We start from the raw sequence: 20,475 nt of genomic DNA, 5'->3' as shown, positions 1-20,475 counted from the left end.
TACATACATACATACATACATACATACATACATACATACATACATACATACATACATACATACATACATGCGCACGTACGTGCCAAATGGCCGCCTTATTTTCCAAATGTGCAAGTGACGTTACCGTGAATGCACACAACTGACTTGGCGTTTCATTCAAATTTCGGGCCCTTCTGAAACGTTGCCTTATTGTCATCGCTTATTGAAAGGCGCATTACTGTGGATACTAGGTCTATTTATACGCGAATTGTTCTAGGAGCCCTTACCTTAGGACTAGTTATCCTTGGCACGTACCAGGGTGTAGGAGATGCGGCGTACAGGAAGTAGCCAACTGGCCCAGCGTGGTGTCCCAAGACAGTGCTTAATCCAGATCGAGGGAACTTGTTCGCGGTATGCTCGGACGTAGACTAGGAGACAGGAGAGTGGGGCGGGAACAAGTTGCGCTTTTGCTCGAGGAAAAACACTCGACAGCGTTTTATCTCGATTCGGAAGGTGAGGCGGTGCTCGGTCCAGATTGTGGCACAGGCCTTTGGCCTTCGAGCGCGAAGGAGTTTACGTAATCCGATTTCCGGCATTGTGACTGTTACAATACTTAGTCGGCACGAGACTAGGGGCACTAAATGATCTTTCAGGGTACCCTCCCTGAGGCACGGAAGTGATTAACGACGTCCATATTGGTGTTTATCAGTGTTGCCGGATTGCAGCTTCTGCGGCCTCACCGCTAACTTTGGCCAGGTCTTTTTGGAACAACACTGCCGAAGACACAGCAAACTGGCATCGTCGGACACTCTCCTGCAGCCGAAATGCTGCGAAGTTCGGTATCTTTGACTCGCGTTCGTTACGTAATTTGCGCGCAGCGACAGAGCAGGGAGGACAAGCTACGATTACCACATGTGACCGACTAAAACGCATAAACAACAAAATGGCGGCACCCATTGTAGTGTAAGAAAAGGTCACGTGATGCGAACTGACCAGTGGTCATGGCGGCGTCAAAGAACAGTAGGAGAAAATAGTGCCGATACTATGAAAGCTTATCTAGGGACACTAGGCTCGACAACTGTAAATGTGTGAACGACGAGAGCAAAATCACAAAAAACACAACATGAGCAATCATGGCTACTAAGGGATTTGTTGTTGTTTGTTCGTTTATTTAATAGCCTCAAGGCTTAGTAGACACCAAGCGGGTCCGATCTTTTATACAAAACTGGATTCAGAGTTCTCTTTTTTACAGCTATTTCACAGTTCACTCCCCGCGCTTCATTTTCATAAGTGAGCCATATATATATAACATACCCTTGGGAACTGGTTTGAGGTCAAGATTTTAGTTCTCGTGAACCGTTTGCAGCCGTGTTCGCGCACCAGTTGGCGTTAATGGCAGAAGTTCCGTTATTGCCAACTGAAAACCGACCTAAAACAATTGGCCAGCTCAAGACAGGAATAGTCCAGTGGAAGAGGTGTTCAATTCGCCCGAACTAAATTGGTTTCATTCGTACGCACACACGCGTAAATACCCCCTCGAACACACGCATGCACGCACGCGCGCCCGGACGAACGCGCTGATTATGGTGATTTAGGCCCCGCCGCCCTCATGCGTGATGCTCTTAACACTTTCGCCCGCTTGCTCACGTCTGTTTCGCGGTCTTTATAACTTATTATCTAATTACCTGCTTATGGAGAGTTCCGTTTGCTGCTTACGGAAATGAATTAAGTTGGTATTTCAGTGAGAAATACCCGCCACGGTGGCTGAGTGGCTAAGGCGTTGTGTTGCTGAGCAAGAGGACGCGGGTTCGATTCCCGGCCGCGGCGGTCGCTTTTCTGATGGAGGCTCAAAGCAAGAACGCCCGTGGGTTCGAGATTTCGGCGTACGTTAAATATCCCCTGGTGGTCAAAATTATTCCGGAGGCCTCCACTACGGCGCGCCTCATCGCCTGCGTTGCGTCGTCGTGTTAAACCCTACAACCCAATCAAATCATTAAAGTGAGAAATATATCTTCCAACAGCGTGCGGGGAGGGTTTGCTTGATCAGGAAGTGCAGCCTGGGTGCAAGTCAAGTGCATGCAAACTCGACCTTTAGATCTCTTCAGACTAGAACAGGCGGTCGTCGTAGCCAGTGAGAATATGCGAACGGCTGCAATCAGTCTTCGACGCTCACCGCTGCGAACTTCCTCTTTTTGTTACCCTGCTGCCGTAGTAGATAACGGACCGAAGTGTTACTGGCAGATAAAAGTCATAAAGCAAAACAAAGAAGCAACCCACTTTCACTGCGGTGTTTGTGTTCGTTTTGCACAATGATCTTTTTTGCATCTATTATTCCTCCTCCTCTTCCCGTTCAGTTGCGAACACCGCCGGAATAAAATGGTCGTGGCGAACAACGGGAAATGTACGGCAGCAGTCAGATTGAGTGCTCCCATTTCGCGCCGTTAGGGAGAGCAGCAGCTATGAAAGGCGGCTACGAACGGTAGTCCGTGATCTGCCTGCGAGTCTGACGTTCATCACTCCGACGAAACTTAGTTCTAATCCTGTTGGAGGCATTGCGTTCTTGCTTTGGTGTGTACGTGCGTGCGTGCGTGCGTGTGTGCATGTGCGTGTGTGTGTGTGTGCGCGTGCGTGTGCGCGTGCGTGTGCGCGTGCATGTGCGTGTGCGTGTGCGTGCATGCGTGCGTGTGCGTGCGTGCGTGTGTGCGCGCGTCTGCGCGTGCGTGCGTGTGTGCGTGTGTGCGCGCGTGTGTAGTACTACACTTGTGCAGTGGCGTTATTGCAGAGATTTGTAATGAATTCATAGAGATTCATATCAGCCCGCGATTCATAATGAAAGGATGCAACCCGCGAAGTATAACAGTGTTACGTACCAGGTCCTTAAAGGCTTGAAAATATTGGTGCCATTCAGGGTTTTAATACAAACTGAAATAAAGTAGCTCTGCCAGAAATAGTTTGCGAGTGAGCTGGATGCGCTGAACTAGTGTCAGACTTAAAAAAAATTGGCCGCGTATCTGCTTCTTTCGTTGCAAATGTCGTCAAAAGACGATAGTCTTTATCGACTTTTGCCAAGTAAATGCCTCCCTTCGCTTTACCGCTCACCTCTCATGTTGTTCCTCTTGCGTCGCGCTCCTCCCAAGGTAAAGACACCAAAGGTTTGCTTAAATCATTTTAAATTTCCCGCGTTCCACTGCTCCAAACCGGGTGTGTCGATGCGAACGCTTCCGTACGGCGAAGACGCGCGTTAATCGAGGCACCCTACTTCAACGTTTATAGAACCGCGTTTCCCTACTCCACGTGCGTTGCAAGCAGAACGTGGAAACTATCTAGTGGAACCTTGCGTAACTGTTCCCGGTTGATATCTTAAAATGGCGCCAGAAGCTATAGTGGCGCTGGCGACAGCAGGCGACGGCGGAGTGAATTCTTTTTCTGCAGTTGATGAAGTATTTAATTTCGCAAAAGTCACGCATGTTTGAATTTTTATAAAGGAACACTGCAAATATCACTTCTGTATTGATTTGTTGTCTCATATTTGCGTAATGTCTTGTTCTTCTTCAACAATGTTGACAAGTATGAACATTACACCGGACCAAGACGGGTAGATTTAGCTGTGACTATATAAGACTATTGCGCAGGCATTCTTTTGCTTTGGCCGGGTGGCTGAATCGAGTCACAGACAGACAGACGGACAGACAGACATAGAGGCAGACCAAAATTTCTGGGTTTAAGGAGCCCAAGAAAGACTATCGTCTTTAAAAATAACGTCAATGTAAAGGTTAAAAACTTGCGTGCCTTTTTTGTAGAAACTCGTAATTTGGGGGTTCGCATCACCCACGCACCCACACTACACCCCCATATGAACTGTAGGCATGTGTGCATACAAAAAGGACTCGTCCACACTTATCTGATAGAAGCAGCTATTCAACCCTCCGCTCTTCCCCTTTCACACTACACTCCCGCCGTTACACTACTACTGGCGATATTTTTAGGGGCGAAGCTCCTAAAGCCATGGGTCTGTCCATCCCTTGTGTCTCGTGGTACGTGACCGCCGCATGCTTTCGGAGATGTCGCAAAGTGGGCCGCGTTGCACGCGCAAGAACCGGCTGCAACCGGCAGCGCAAACTCGGCACCGGGAGCGCGAGCTTGTCTGTGTTCGCCAACGGAGGCGCGAGCGCACGTGCACTGCGAGGGGGAGATCACGCAAGAGATCACGCCACGAACGCAGGCAGTCGTTCTCGGAGATCGAACGAGACGCAAGGACCTTTGCTCTTTTCCTCTCGTCTTGTTCGGGCACAAGTTCGCCCTAAATAAAAGTTCTTTCATTACCGTTATGTCCCATCCTACGTGACAAATTGTGGTGGCGGTGCGGGGTAGTCCTCGATGGCGCGGGGTCTTTCACCAGGTCTGGGCCTGGGAGCATTGACTCCGAAAATAAAAGTTGATTTGTACAATGTACGCACACAGTCTCACGTCTTTCTTAATGATGTAATAGGCGAACTTTCACGGGAGAGTTACGGTTACCGATGATCTCCCCCTCTCGAGCTTCGCCCCACTTATCATCATTCATTCCGTGGATATGGCGTGATTTTCTATTTCTATTTTTTGTCGATGTTCCGCCGGCACCCTTGTGATTGTTGCTCAGGGGCGCGAGGCCACTGCCCTCTCTACACCTGGCCACAGGACGAGCCCCAGTATCGCACGTGCACTACGTAAGAGTCGCTGCGTGGTAGCCCTCCTCCTCTTGCCTTGTGTTGTTCGCACCTGCCGTAAACTGGGGACTAGTGCCCCTTTGGATATTAGGCGTACGTTCCCCACTTACCCATAACATCCTCGCTGCGGGCAGCAGCCATCCTGGCCTTGTAAACATAGCCTTCTAAACCAAGATTCTTCCCAATCCCACGCAACCCGCTATTTTGCTCGCGCTCCCCCCTCTCGCTGTTCTATGATGGACGCACTGGGTGTTTGTTCAATTTAATTTCGTTCGTTTTAAATGCAGAGCATTTCACTAACTCACGATGTCACCCGCGTTGACGTCCGTAGTCCGCACGCTCACTGCGCATGCGCGTCGAGTTGAGGCGATAGCGAACACTCTCTCGCGAGGGGCATTGGATTGGATTCGAACACTCTCTCGCGAGGGGCATTGGATTGGATTCGATTGGATTGGCTTGGCTTGGCTTGGCTTGGCTTGGATTGGATTGGATTTGGATTGGATTGGATTGGATTGGACTGGATTGGATTAATGTGGATTGTGTTGGATTGTGTTGCGTCATAGCCGCGGCAGACGCGCTGGGGCCGGCGCATGTGCAGTACTCTCTCATGTACTCTCTCATGTGCAGTACACTCTCCTTCGGGCGCGCTGCGCATATAACCGGTGTGCCGTTCTCCGGCGAAGCAACATCCGCGCTTGGCTCAAACACCTAGAGTCCACGCCGCTTTACAAGTACGCCAACGTCGTCGACTGGGACCGGCTTACGCAGTCCCCTCAACGTATATAAGCGGCGGATCGCGCGTTTGGAATTCAGTCAAGGGCGTCTTTGCTTGGCTTTCGCTTGACGTGACACTTTGCTTGACTCAAGTATAGATGCGACGCATTTACTCGAGTTCCCCCCGTGGGAAGATGCGGGCGGCTTTTTATTCGGCTTGGACATGCACGAGCCGAAACTATTTTTGTTTGGTTTCATCTCCGTCTCTTTGTCATAATTTTAGCGCGTTTACCGCTTCGCTATGATAAAGCCTTTCAGTGGTGGTGGTGGTGGTGGTGGTGGTGGTAAAACATTTATTTCTAGTGAGAGGAGGCTCGCGCTCAAAAGCGGGAGGAGCTCTCAGTCCAGGGCTTCTGCGGGCTTCTGAGATCCTAATGTTCCGCTAAAGGCGAAAGCATTGGGATCGCATTGTCTAACGGATGTGTCAGTATACTCGGTGTATGTAAGTAATCATACTATTGCAGTTCAACTATTCCAACTTACTGTAGATAAGCGACTGCTTTTCTGGTTTAGAGAATACGATTTTGCAACTTAATATAGATTTCTTGTGGAAGTAACGTCTGCACATGTCCTATTTACAGTGCGTGGTTTATGGGAATCATTATACCGCAGTTCAAACGCTCGCAAAATGAACTGAATAGACAACGTGATTTTCTGACATTGCAGGCACCTACGGCTATTCCGAAGTGTATTACAGCTGATGCTCGAGTCTCTAGTCGCTTTTCACACGGCTGTCGATCGCATTTCCGTTGTTCCTATTGTATCTTTTTATAGACGCGTAGCTCTTCAGGAGTCCCTACCGTACACGGCTTTCCCTGGGTGACGCAGAATACAAATGGAAGGGCCCGCGCACGTTGAGAATTATAGCTCGAATAATGACTCTAATATCTGCATATTGAAATATTGTAATTATTGTAATGATTTGATTTAGAACTTTATTATTCCTTCCCCCCTCCCCCCCCCGCGTGACTAGCAAAGGTGGCTTGTGCAGGAGTAGGTTTTTTTTAGAAAATAAAAAAAATCTGACTATACTAGCCCTATGCAGCTGAATTCGCTGTAAAAAGTTGAAGAAGATCTCTGAGTACGCTCTCAGAGATGAAAACGCGGAAGCGTGCTAGCCGGGTTTCTCTTTGTGTGCGCGTGAGCCGAGTGCGCGAAGGGAGCGATTACCAGGGGCGGAGTCCCTCGCCCGTGGGGATTTCCCTGTAGGCAGTATGCTCACCCAGCGAAAGTGATGAGGCTGCCAGTCTCCTGTCTGCAGTATGCTCACTCCAGCGAAAGTGACGAGTTCGTGGAGCAATTACAGGGGTCGAACGAGCAAGTATCTCTTGAGAGTGGCGTTGAGGGGCGAACCTTCAGTGTTCAAATTGAACAGGTCTAGGTGAGCCGCGTCGTAACGTTGAGTGTGACCGTGCGGAAGGATGAGGGGGGCAGGGATCGTAGTGGCGATGGGCGTACCCAATCGGTGGTAACGTCTGACGCGGGCTCCGGCATTGCTATTCACCTCTCGATCAGTGGAGGCACCTGGGGCGTCGACGGATATTCCGGATATCATGTTCCGTTCCGCCAACTTGTGTGTGGCTCTCGTGCCTTCACCCTAAACTAGTGGGCTCTGGCTGCGCGCGAAGTCGGTGACACCTGCAGGTGACGGACAGCTCAGAATTGCCTGCCGAGGCTCAGTGGTGATTTGGCCGCGGAGCAGTTGCGCATGACCAAAAATGGTATGAAGGAACTGGGCAGCCGAGTCTGAGTGGTTCTGCCTGGTACACGCCTTTTCAGTCAAGTCTTGTAGGGAGAGGAGTTGTCGTCCTGCTTGTCAGCGGAGAGTCTGGACTGGATTGCTTCATCATGACGTCGATAAGGACATTGTCGGCCAGGAGGGTAAAGCGTACGTAGCGTTCCATCTCAGGCGGTAGTGGGTCTTCGAGCACGGCGTGTATGAGAGCTTGGACTGGGGTATGTTTCCGATATCACAATTAAAACAACAGCGGCTGCAGAGTTGATCGATGATCAATGTGGGGGCTATACTGAATGACAGGGTAACTTGGACAAGAGCCATAGAGGGCAGCATTCGAGAGCAAGGGTTTCGGGATTACGTTGCATTGCACGAAAGTTGGCATTTACCCTTGCGGGGCGTTCGAGGTGGGTTTACTTGTACCTCATCCACGGGCTTCGTGACACCAGCGTGTCCCGGAATCAATGGGGGGAATACCTTTTCACCCAAACTGACCGAGCCCTAGGAGTTTGCTGGTTTGGTGGCACCGTGCCTGTGCGGGCCGCGCTTCTTTACAATTACCGGCATTAGGGATGTGAATCTGTCAAAAAACGAAAAGCAAAGATTCAATGTAACAAGAATAAAGAACTCTTGACATGTCGATTGATCAGAAAGTCCCACTACGCTTCTGTCGAAGCAAAAAAGATGGGTGAACGCGAAGCTTGCCAAAAACAACTCCAACACCAAACGGACCAACCCAGAAATGAGAGGACCCTATATACGCCTGTCTTGCATTGTTTCTTGTTAGTACAGTTTAGTGCACCGCTATTATGCTCTCTAGTGCTATACCAATGCTGGCATTGCATGGCTGTGTAATTTTTCACGTCCACGCACCCGTCTTCAAATCCAAACTGGCTCGACGATGGCGTAATGGCGCAATCGAATGGACGTCGTCTTCATAACGAGAGGAGCGCAGGTTCGATTCCGACTACGCGAAGCGTTTTAATGTTTCGCTTCACCCAGTATCATCATCACTGTCACAAAAAGTTGGCTTTCCTGCAGTCCTTTTTGGAGTGGACTACAGACATCATCCGTCAGAGGCTGAAAACTTCGCTTCAAAATGACACTTAGAAGAGCTCCATTGTTCCCAAAGCCTTGAACGATAAGCGCTAATCTCCTTCACGTCTGCGACTACAGCAAGCGTTCATCCGTCCGTCGCCCGAACAAGATTCGCCTCCTTGGAGGGGCTGCACATTGCAGGGAACGCGGTCGCGCCCATTCAGCGCGTGATTCAGCCAACTCGCGATGCCGCTAGCACTTACAGCTTCCACTAAGGCCGCATAATTCCCTGCCCATCTCAATCCCCTGCGGCTACTCATTCCAACCGTGGACCGACGTGTAAATAGCGAAAGAGAAATCTGCCTACACTGAGCGTGGGCTCAGTAACGTGCCGGAATTTCGCGCAAAGTGGGATTTGAAAACTAGGCTAAAACGTTAAAACCTGCCCTGACTTCAAGCAAGCTGATCTTTCCCATTGCTTAACGTCAATTATGGCAAGTCAGGAAACGATGACGTTAGAGGAGCCATGAAGAGAAAACACGTTTGGTTCATTCAAAAGATTGCCTCGTTAGAATCATACTGACACCACTTTTAACGTAAACGTCGCTCAAATAAGCTACATAGTTAGGAAAAAAGGGAATGGCCATGCGACCAACTAGCTCCTTTCTCGCAACAGAACCTATGATGTCATACCAGCCAGCTCTGCGATTGGCGGAGGGCGGCGAAAGAAACGCAAATTAGGCAGAGCTTATAATCTTGCCGACTGAGCTATTTGCGCTTAAATGTAGGGCGCATTCTTTTTAAAGCCGTAAGAATGGTGGTACAAACAGTGGAAGTTACGAGAGCACACGCAAACATAGAACTACCGATGCGTACTGCTGTTGGTACTGCACGCACTATGCTTGGTTTAGCTGCACAGGACTGCGGGGCTTTGGGGTTGTCTCAGACGACACTGGCCGATTGACTGAAGCAACGGTGTCTTACGTGACCATATTTGTCGAGCGAGCACTATGTTTCGCTTAACGATTATTTTCTCCCTGAACAAAAACAAGCCAGGTTTAAATACGGCCAAAACCAACCAAAAGCAGAAAACGGCTTGCCACGGTATGGTGGCGCCATCGAGGTTCACTAACGGTAAACACGGCCCCAGTCGGCTGCACAGTGGTGGGTTCCTGTGATGTCATTGTAGACCACAAAAACGCACGATTTAGCGGGAAAATCAAAATTTTAACTTAAATTAAATAATTTCTCAGTGAATAAAGCATCGTTTGCATTCGGACAAGCCCTGGGGGCGCTATAAAACACGAAATCTTTCGAATAACACAAACGTGTATTTTGTCTTCATGGCTCCTTTAAAGCGCAGCTGCTCCAAATAACGACAAAGAATGAATGATACCGCTATATCTAATGCAATTTTCTTTCCCCTTTCATCTGCTTCTACATTGAGCTTTGCTCGCAAAACACCGCGAAGGCTGCGAGTAAATGTTTGAAGGTAAATACACAGCGACTAACTGAAGAGGAAATATTTGACCCCTTATTATGTTAGACAATTTGGAAAAGGCATTTCTCAGATTTGTAAGGTACGCTCAGATAGCACTTCAGAAAGCACAGTTGCACACAGCCATAGCGCCCTACTGGAATCAACAAGGCTGCCTCTCGAAGCGACCAGGTTGATAGCAGCTGCCGATGTATGTGCGAGCGCAATGCTCGTGTACAGGCGCGGGGGTCCGTTGTCGCAATTAGCTCTGCGCCCTTCTTCCGCCCTTCCCCCTATACCTTTCTATCGCGTGCATAGAAGCCAGCTCGATAGGATCGCAGAGGACAAAACACTCTTGCAACTACTCAAAGTCGACTCACGAAGCGATGTCGATGGACGGGGGGTGAATGCCACTCACGTGACAGCGCCGAGATGTTTACCGAGAACGAGATTGGGAGATATAATTAATCCATACCCCCTACTAGACAACTTGCAAGCCTTCTCTTTCCGAGGCTTTGTGTACGTGTGCAGGACTATCGCGAACACACCGAGCCCGGGGAGGGCAGGCTGCTGCGGGAGGAGCTCTTCGTTGCGTGCCTTTACGTAGGCGTCCATGCAAGTGACAGTAAGTGGAATTGTCGCCGCCACTGGTGTGGCCGCCTTTGAACGTGGATTGCGGACATGCGCAGGAAATGTTTGACAGTCAAAAGACAGCCCAATAGGAGTGGAGAGCGTTTCATTTCCAGAGGTTAAAATCGCGGCAGCGATGTGATTACCGTAAAATCTGTGAACTTCGCGGCCTTGAAGTACCGTGAATGAAACAGACGGGGCATATTTGTACCGCCAAATGTCACAGAATGATGCTGAAGTTTGGAGACACATGTCGTAATTGCAGCAACTAGCATAAATGTATTGCCGGCGCTCTGAAACCCCGACTTGACCGGAGCTCGCGGCAGACTCCATTTGAAGTTCAAGCTGTGCGAGTGCCTCCAGAAAGTGCCGTAAGGTACTCTCCACGACCCTAGGTGACTCTTTCACAAAGGCACGAAGGCTTTCCCAACTTCTATAGTGAGCAGGTTCAGAGCGCTGTGCAGGAAAGCAAGGCATGTTCATCAAACGATACAATACCTCAGGCTCTCTAACTCCGGATCAGCCTGTATTTGAGATGCCTGTTGAAACGCCAAAGCGGTGGGCTCTACTGTGTACTATGAAATGTGCCCTTCGCACGTTGGGATTCAGAGTCTGCTTTTTCGTAACTTTGCTTTCAAAATAAAAAAAAATCGCCTGCCTCCAATGTAATGAAAGTTTTCAATGGAATACTGTTTTACTAACTTTGCAACTGTGAAATTCCTGCAAATAAGGGGCGCGCGATAACGAATGATCTTAGAATACAAAAAAAGAAAAGCTGCTCTTTTTCAAAAGCGTGGCATTCTTTAATTTCATCATCCTGATTCAGGGCGCTGTGTTTAATGCGCACCACGAAAAAAAATAGCCATTTGATTTTTAGCTAGATATGGTGAGAAACTAATTATAATTTAAATGTCTTAAGAAATTAATTAAAAGCCAGAGTAGCATCGAGTAAAGGGAGCTTTCAATAGCTCCCCGGTACCACCGTAGTACAACCGGTTATACCCAAATGCAACAGTACAAAAATAGGGCCAACCGGCAAAGAGAATTTTGTCCACCCGAAGGTGGAGAGAAATTAACGGGAAAAAGCTTTCTTGCGACCCACCGCCAGGGGGACGAGCCCGGGGGGACCCCTCTTGTCCCCCCTAGGAAAAAGCCGGATAGGGTGGGTTGCTGGGAACGGGAACTTGGACATCGGGATGGGTTATGGGAAGAAGGGTGGGAATGAGGGAAGCAATTTTGCTCCAATCCTTTTGTCTGACTCTCTTCCAAGACTGATTGCTCAGCGAGGGCATCAGACAGTGCCAATTGCCAAATATGCGGTCCCTGCCACGGGTTACCGCTCACCCATAGGGTCCGATAACTGGGCCCCAACTGTCGGAGACAGGAAGTACCCTATTTGGTGGCGACGGACGGGCCCCCTCCCGACCCCCAGCTCAGCGGCCGATGCGTACTAACGTCCTTGACCGACGGCACCGCACCAGGTACTCACGGATCACCAGTGGAGCTTTCCACTATACACGGGTACTTGCAACACCTGCTTTTCATGGTCTCCGGACTCCGGAAGTTTGTATGCGAACGTTAACTGAAATCCACGTTCGCCAGGCTCCCACGGGAGCGGTTATGAGAGCCATGTACTTATGTCCTCCTCTGTGCCTACTCTTTCGCTCAATGGAACAAGAGTCTTTTGGCATTGCCGCGGTGTTGACGGCTCGGCAGAGGAGATCGGTCCGGGCCTACTAGCCGTTACTAAGCCAGGAGAGTTTCCCCGGTTGGTGTCCTAACCTCACCTTTCCCCGTTTTCCCCGTGCGGGACACCAAGTAGCTCGTGCAAGTACGTCCCAGTGGCATTTGGGTGACGAGGTTCGCAAGCGCCTCAGCTAGAGAAGATCAGTCTATAGGCCCCTCGCAGCAAGGTTACAGGGGGGTGCGACCCCCCCCAGGCCCCATACGGACTGTACAATATCTAGCCCCCTTGACGTTTGGTTACAGGGGTCTGTCACTCCCCCCGACATATTGCGATCAGGTCGCTGGCCCCGCCAAAGCTTGCGGTTACAAGGGTCGCCAGTCCCCCGGCCCGTAATGGTTTCCCGAATTTAATCGGTATTCCCAATACAAACGACTGTACGCTCACCAGCACTTGCTACTTTTGCAACTTGACTTGTCGGCCTCCTCTCACGCTGGATTACAGGGGTGCGTTACTTCCCCCGGCCAAAGAAAGTCATAGTTGATCGATCTCGACACGCTTTCCTGCTTCAATCGCATTGCCAAGTGCCGGGCTGACACCCGACCGCCCGACCTCCGCGTAGGACCTGATTCCAGTTGACCAGGAACCTCCGCTGTGGCGGCCGTTTTGCACGCTCCCTGGGCAGGGATTGTGCGGCCTCCCCGATTCCTCGAGGAGGTCCCGTGGAATTACCGTACTTCCACGCTCTGGCCCCTATGACATTAGGTTACAAGGGTTTGTCACAACCCCCGGCCTGCAGACCAGTTCGCAAGTTCAACAGAACGAGCCCCAAGCTATGGTTACAGGGGTGTGCACGCCCCCGGCTCGGTAGTGGTCTACCCATTGCTTCAGCAATGGTACGCCAACACTACGTGCGAACTGTACCGCTTGAGCGCAGTGATTACGTTGCAACATTGACCCGCTGGCTTCCTCTCACGCTGGATTACAGGGGCGCGTTACCACCCCCAGCCTTTGGCCTCCTCTCACACTGGATTACAGGGGCTCGCTACTTCCCCTAGCCAAGAGAGTCATAGTTGCTCCACAAATGCCATCTTTCGGGATACAAGGGATCCTCTGAGGAACTCCCAGTGGCTCTGCACTCTCGCCCCCAAGACTGAAGGTTACAAGGGCTCATCAAGTTCCCTCGGTCAGCAGACCAGTTCACATTAAAGGCCTCTTCCATGCTCCGGTTACAGAGGTTCGCTACACCACCGGCCTCATTGTGTGTACCCATGCTTCAGCATGGCACGATAAAACGAACTGTACCGCATGTACCCCTATGACTTGGGTTACAAGGGCTCGTCACCTCCCTCGGCGAGCAGATCGATTCGTGTTTATAGGCCCCTTCCTAGCTGCGGTTACAGGGGCTCGCCACTCCCCCGGCCTCATAGTAGCGCTCACATTGCTTCAGCAACCGTGCGCCACTATAACACAAACTGTACCGCTTGGTGCAGTTGCACTTCGCAACATTGACCCCCCGGCCTCCACCACACTGGATTACAGGGGCGCGTTACCGCCCCCGGCCAAAGAGAGTCATAGTTGATCCACAGAAATTTGCGACCGCAAATTTTGTTCGAATTACCATTCCAAGCACCAACCTCGGTAGCCACCCAGGCTGTCCGGGCCTGCGTACGCATCACGCATCGGTGTTCTTGGAAGGCACTTGCCCTCAGAGTGCCTGGGAGTTGCTTAAGCTCCCATGGGCGTTGAATACCCAATACAGTGGGTAGGAAGAAAGGCGACTGTGAGCTTATAACGCTGAAAAGAGCCACCTGGAAATGAATTAGTCGCTATGTCGAGCCAGATATTAGTGGCCGTGGTTGTAAGTTAATTTAGGGCTTTAATTTTCCAAGCGCATGTCATCTCCATATTTTAAAGTCTTATCCAAGTGTTAGGAGCATTAGACCTAATTAAGAACAGAATAATTGTGTGTGGAATTCCAAAGTCCTGTTTCGAGCAAAAAAAATCTTTTTCACGCAACTTTTTCACGCAGCGGAAAAACGGAAGAGTAGTGGGGAACAAATGACGTCAATCCCAGATATGGCGGCAGCGTTCGAAGCGGTAACTATCGGCACGCTTGCACGTAGCACGCGGCCACACTGTTAAGCGGCACGCTCGGAAGATCACGAGCGTGCCACCAGCACCCTCTCAAACTGATGGCTACAGAGGGGGTGACAGGAAATAGCATGAGAAATCTGTTTGAAATAAATATGCCCGAAATGGGAAAGACTATCAAAGAGGGAATATCTGACCCGTAATACCTTGCAGTGGCAAGAGTTGCCGATGGCCTCCCTCCACAGGTGGCTGGACAACGACGTGTTCTGACGTTGTAAAGGTCTGAAAAAAAAATTTGATCCGAAAGAAGGTGCTTCAATCAGTGGCATCAGTTATGGAGACAGTTACCGCCTAGACACGGTGCTAGTTTTAATGTTGTGGTTAATCACGTCTCGTTACTTTATTGCAGTTTGAGGACCTATAAAAAGATTTATATAAAGCATGGACTGGGCCTGTGAAAAGTTGTTAGTTATCGCTCCCTGACCAGGATCGGGTAGAGAGTAACGACAGAACCAAACAAATCACGATGATGCGGTGATTCGCTAAACAATTTTCTTAAGATAATGGGGGGCATGTTAGTATACCAACAAGCATGTTATCGAAAGCAGGAACCCTCATGAGCCGAACGTTGCACGGGACGTTGCTTAGGTTCTAAAGGGATCAAACATGCAATAAATGCGAATGTGTTGTCCGAATTAAAAGACAGGATCCGTTAACCCGCAACACTAAACCAAAACCAACACTGGAAAGACTGCGTGTTACCTTTAGCTTCTGGGGGCAAAAGTCTGGGATGACATAAAACAGGAGCGCTCGAGCTATGCGCGTGTCTGCACTTCCAGCTTCATTCAATGTTCCCACGCGGCATCTTGGAACTAACTCAGAAAAATATGCTTTGCCGTTCGTAACAGGAAGCCCACGGCGCTGCTTTGTTCGGCATTTCCTCATACAGCCGGTGCCGCTTGCTATCTTTCGTTTGCGCATACTGCACCATGGGGCTGTGTTCAAACGCAGCTGTTGGAGCTGGTACCAGGAAAGAGAAGTTGCACAACTTTTTTGTCACCCATTTAAGTATGGCGACAGATGGTGAAATGAGTCATGCTTTGTGGCCAGAAAGAAATGAAGAGAGATTTTTTGTCTTCCTGATGTCGCTGCAGCACGAAGCACTTCAGTCCTTAAGCACCATTCGGTGTCGTCATCGGTGAAACGCAGAAAAACATTCACCCTTTCTCACGACCCTCTTTAAGGCTGCTTAACCTTAAATATTCCCATATATTTACCTTTCCTCCGATCAAGTTTACTACGTGCGTTATTGACAACGCTTCAAAAGCGCATACTTTCAAGAAATTAAATAGCGAGTAAGCAATGATTTATTTCCGCTGCTTATAAATCAATACTGCCTAATGCAAGGATATCGAAGGCCATTTGAAAACAAGGGCGGGCGCACTCGGGCTCAGTATTTTTACCTTGCTATTACCGGTGGAAAGTTTGGCGGCCTCTTTTCTGATTGAGGCTAAAAGCATAAACGCCCGTGTGTACGAGATTTCGGTGCACGTTAAAGATCCCCAAGTGGTCAAAATTAATCCGTAGCCCTCCACTACGGCGCGCCTCATCGCCTGCGTTGCGTCGGCGCGTTAAACCCCACAATCAATCAATCAATAGAAAGTTCGAAAAATAGTTCAAGGGACTCTGTTACACTGCCGATGAAAGCTTTCACCCTTTCCTTTCTGCCTGGAAGCACTGCGAAAGATCTAGTTATCACCAGTATAGAGCCTCACTGCGTGATTTGCTGGTCATGGCAGAGCCCCCTTCCAATTTCTGCTTCGCTTTCGTCGAGATGTCCTTTGAAGTGGCTATCGAGGGGGTTTATTACTGCGACTGAAAGGAGCCGGCCAATAGCCGTGAAATCTCTCCAGTGCCTTCATTCCAGCGCGGATGCAATGGCCAGACCAAGAAAGAGATGAACACTTTTCGAGAAAATTTCCAAGTTTTATGATGGACGTAGTGCAGTAATATGTGACTGGGGTACTTTGCGAATTCCTTAATTTAGTATCACATGCCCTTTTTGACAGCGTTCTGAAAACAGTTAAGATTTAAAAAAAATGTTCCAAGAATGTTGCCGGGTCTCTTTAACAAAAACGAATGGTATGTAGAAATTAAGTGAACACAGAGGGTCTGATTTTGCCGGGTAATTCAAAACGTTAAGTCATGCTGACAACGCTAGTAGTTTTGGGAAACTTCAACCGGCTGTATAGGATTTCATCCTCGCTGCGGGGGTAGGGTGGATAAATAATTGGAAGGCGCGTAAATCGGCAAATAGAAAGAAATAATCTTATACGTTTAGCAGACATGCGTATTTGTGATCTCTAAGCAAACAGCCATGCCATGCCATAGTTCACTAATTCCTCGCTGGCACGTGGTGGACAGAAACAAGTTTGGCCTTTACTGAGCAGGCCCACTAGACCCTCTTCCTTACCGGGCGGAACCTTGCAGCCTAGCACAGCCGCACGCGTGCACGCACTCACACAAGCGCGCAGGCACACACATTTGGGCATACCCCTACTCTCAAGGGTAAGAAAACAACTTCTGCAAAAATAAGTAATAAAACTTTCGTCTTATGGAATTGTGTGCTCGACTACGCAAGATTCGAACACCCTACAGCGGACCTCGTTTGCATGGCGCCAATAGCAGCACGATCAAGCCATCCGGACAATGCACGGTACGAATTTTAATCGGTAAGCTTCGTCATCACGTTCAGTGTGCAGTTTTGACACCCTGTGTGCATCACCTTATCTTGTTGTGGGACTTCTTGTCATCCGCATCCGCCGTCATTTCGTGCCAGCAACCACAAATTGAACTTGCAAATACGGAGGATGCCAACGTCCCGGAAGCGAAGCCACAACTCAATTTGACAGCAAGTGCCGCTTACGTTTTATACCCTGGCCACAATACAATCCTTTCAGTTCACTCAACCCAAATTCGTGATGGTGATGTGTTAATAGTTTCGTATGCTCGTTTTATTCCGCAAGGAGTCATTATCGCGACCTGCTGTGTCCGTTTTGCACGGGGGTGTGCGCCGCTCGTGGCTACAAATACTACTAATGAGACGATACTCCTCCCTGAAGGCACCACGCTCGCTTCCGTTGTGGCTGATGAAAGTCTTTGCAGAACGGTGAAACCCAGCCTTAAAGACGCGAACGTGTGTGTTGTCTGCTCTCTCTCGTGCTCGCGTCTTTAAGGCTGGGTTTCACCGTTTTCCAAAGTATGTACCAACAGGCCCAACCCCAAACTCTTCTATGAAAATCTTTCTCTGGTTCCCCTCTGCTCTGTGTCTTCCGTTCCCCTGTCTTCAGATTCCGGCCACTCACTTCCCATCCTGGCAGCCACGATTAGCGAAGACCTCACGGCGTTCGAAACGAAACTCCTACTTGAGCTGCTCGAAAAACACAAGAACTCATTCGACTGCATCTCCACCAACCTCGGACAGACAGAGCCCGTTCCACCTCATCAGCACTTTTCCTGTCCGGCTCCCTCCACCCGCATAGGGACATATGTTCTACCAGACCTCCATTCCCCTCTCCCAATATCCTTCTCTAATATCCTTCTCCATTCCCTTCTCCCAATATCCCTCATCACTTTCTGTACCCGTTTTCTTGTTCCACCAAACTCAGGAATTACCTTGATATTCTTCGGCTTATAGGCTAAGGTTTTGGCGATTCGGGGCTGCGGTACATTTTTGTGTAATGGCAAAAAAATAGTCGTTTCACCAAAGTGCATATGTGTAGGAGCCTATTAGTGGGTAGGCGTCGCATGGTTGCTTTCCTGGTACTCTTGTCTTTTTTTCTGCCGTAAATTTGGTTATCGTGTTTATTTCGTTTATTGTAGCAAAAAAAGGTTGTTTTAATTTATTAATTTTTGAGGCTCTAAGTTAGTTTCATAGTTATCATGGTTTTAAATTTTATTCGTATTTTTTTTGTTTTACGTTTCACTTTGTTTATTCATTTAGTTCTAGCCTGGCACCGTAAACGCTGACGTTCACAACGATGAGTGCGATGCTGAAAACCGATAGCGGTTGAAATAATTGGCAGCCTATCCCCTCAAACTGTGGCGAACAATAAAAGCAAGAAAGGCGATACGCTCCTCAAACAGGAGTAAATGAGGCCACGCCAGCTGGAGCTCAATATTATATACGCTATGCTTCTCTCCACGCTGTCGTCATCTGTGCACCCTGTACAGTTACCGAGCTCTCCGCTGCCACATATAGCAGATGCTATGCCTGCCACGACCGATGCTCCTCCTCATGCGGCATTCTTTCGCGCTGTGACATGGATGAACTTGCTTCACACCCCTAGTGAACGACAGACGCGACTTGACGTGGTTCGACACGTGACACTCCCACGCTAAGACCTCAAACACGCCTATGTGCATCCCAGGATAGTCTGCATGCGCTTATCAACGAAGTTATTTCTCTGGCTGTTTCCAAGAACAGGTTGGCGCTCACGGTTTAAGTAGGGTGGAGGGAAGCGCTTATCGCACTTTCTGTTTCTCCGAACAGTTGCAAGAACAACTGCAACGAAGTGAGCCTCGTGCTGTTGAAACACTATCTCAGCGCACCGCTCGCTTGAAAGTGTTTGCGTAAGGGTGTGTCACCGTTTCCAAAGCAACACCGATGAAGAACGCGATCCCCTCCTTGCTGGTTATTCACTTGGTTCGTGGTTCGGATTTTCTTCGGAGTTTGGATTTCCTTTGCACGTAACAGTTTCTGTAACCGTTTTTCACGGATCTGTTTTCTTTTTATTAATGTGGTTTTTATGACCAATCCCTTTATGGAATAATTAAAAGAGGCAGTGATATTCCGTGCAGAGATTACCTTTTCGGTGGATTTCCGGCTGCAGTTTTGGCCAAAAGGGAAAAAGGCAATCTTTATCATATGCAAGGAATTTTATCAGATGCAAGGAATTTCAGAAGTCGTGGAGTAAAAAGGAAAAAAAAGTGTCAGTGAACCGGACCTCGCAATTATTATTACTCTCTTTTCTTCTAGAAACTTCTAACACCTCACCAGATTTATCGTTAAATGTCCGCAGTCGTCTTCGCGCAAGCCACAAGCATTCAAGACTGCTTCCATTCAAGTTCCTTATACAGGAGGTAGCACAGTGGAAAGAATACTCCATGAGAAAAAGCTAGTAAAGCCTGAAGCGGCGGCGGCTGAAGGGCTCAAGCCTGTTCGCATGTACTCCTACGAATTATACGAAAAAATATTTTGGGCATGGCTTAGTATGGGTGCTGTCAACAAGAAATGGCGCCAGCAGTTCCGGCGCTGAGCTCAAATTACCTGTTACGCATCAATGTCTTGTCCTTTCTATAATGGGAAGTTAAAAGATTTGTTTGGTACAAAACGTGAAATGCATAGTCAAATGCTGCTTAGTGGCAGATATAGTGAAAGTTAGTTCACGCTTATATCGTGATTCTCTGAATGGCGTCTAAGTTCGTAAGGCTAAGTAAAGTAGAAATAGGTGGCTGTGGCTAACGCCAAAACCCGGACAGGAAACCATGTAAAGATTTGTCACCTCCAGAAAGAGAATGCAAGGGAATTCGCACTGAATTCTTGAGAAACTTATGGGGTAAAGTTCTTAAAATAGGAAATTTCTGCATCTAGAAATGGTACTATTTCTCCCCAGTACAGAACATCACTGAACAGAGGGCGGCGAGCGAGCTAGAGTAAGGCCAAATGTTCTATGGAGGGATGAAGTAGGGGTATTCGGCGGCAAAGAATTGACTCGTCTTACTCATTACAGAAGCGGCCGGAAATCTCTAGGAGATGCAGATAGCTTCATCCGGCATCACATACACGCTGATGGTTATGATTATTATTATAAAACCCTCGTACAAAAACATCTTCACATTGTTTAGACCAGTGCCGGAATAATACGTTTTCCTGCCCGGGCTAACTGCCTCCCTGGCGCCCTGATGGCGACGACGACGGCGAAGGAGAAGATGAATATGATTGATTTAAGGCACTGATTTCTTTCGAAGCTTCATGCTACGCTTGCTGATCATTATTAAAACATACATTATTTGTATGGGTTCTGCAAACTGATTTATTGGATGTATTTCTATTTCTCAGTATTTATTTCTGGCGCACACGTTGGTACGTTTTAATCGTCATTTCATCACAAGTTTGAATTATGCGGTATGCCACATCGGCATGCAACTCAGGCCAGATAACAAAAGAGCCTTTTCTACAAGACAACGAACACTTCATTAGGCGTTGCAGCTTCGAGTTGTGAACGCGTAAAGTTTCATAGAACATTGAATCAGTCGTGACCGTTGAACATTGAAATAGCCACACAAATCATATACA

At 48.7% G+C, this 20,475-nt stretch overlaps 2 protein-coding genes across 3 annotated transcripts in view; both read right to left on the bottom strand.

Moving 5' to 3' along the window:
• LOC144174437 (cytochrome P450 2A4-like) overlaps positions 1–426 on the bottom strand; it is a 45,340-nt gene extending 44,914 nt beyond the window's left edge. The window contains exon 1 of the mRNA XM_077703154.1: positions 295–426. The gene's annotated coding sequence lies outside the window, so the exon portion shown is untranslated. The remainder of the gene's footprint in view (positions 1–294) is intronic.
• The window catches only part of LOC144174441 (cytochrome P450 2A4-like), a 98,772-nt gene extending 83,703 nt beyond the window's left edge, over positions 1–15,069 (bottom strand). Inside the window, exons 1-2 of one of the 2 annotated variants that reach the window (XM_077703161.1) lie at positions 14,880–15,069; positions 14,324–14,399 (exon numbers count right to left, since the gene is read on the bottom strand). The gene's annotated coding sequence lies outside the window, so the exon portion shown is untranslated. Of the gene's footprint in view, positions 1–266; positions 408–14,323; positions 14,400–14,879 lie in introns of those variants that run through there. The other variant, XM_077703160.1, reaches the window with a different exon arrangement.
• Between the last annotated feature and the right edge of the window lie 5,406 nt (positions 15,070–20,475).

The sequence above is a fragment of the Haemaphysalis longicornis genome, unplaced genomic scaffold (genome assembly GCF_048455015.1).
Source record: "Haemaphysalis longicornis isolate Haplotype H1 unplaced genomic scaffold, Haemaphysalis longicornis Haplotype H1 scaffold_3, whole genome shotgun sequence".
NCBI classification, from domain to species: Eukaryota; Metazoa; Arthropoda; class Arachnida; order Ixodida; family Ixodidae; genus Haemaphysalis; species Haemaphysalis longicornis.
Note: the sequence above shows the minus strand (reverse complement) of the source record. Positions and strands in the feature narration are given on the sequence as shown.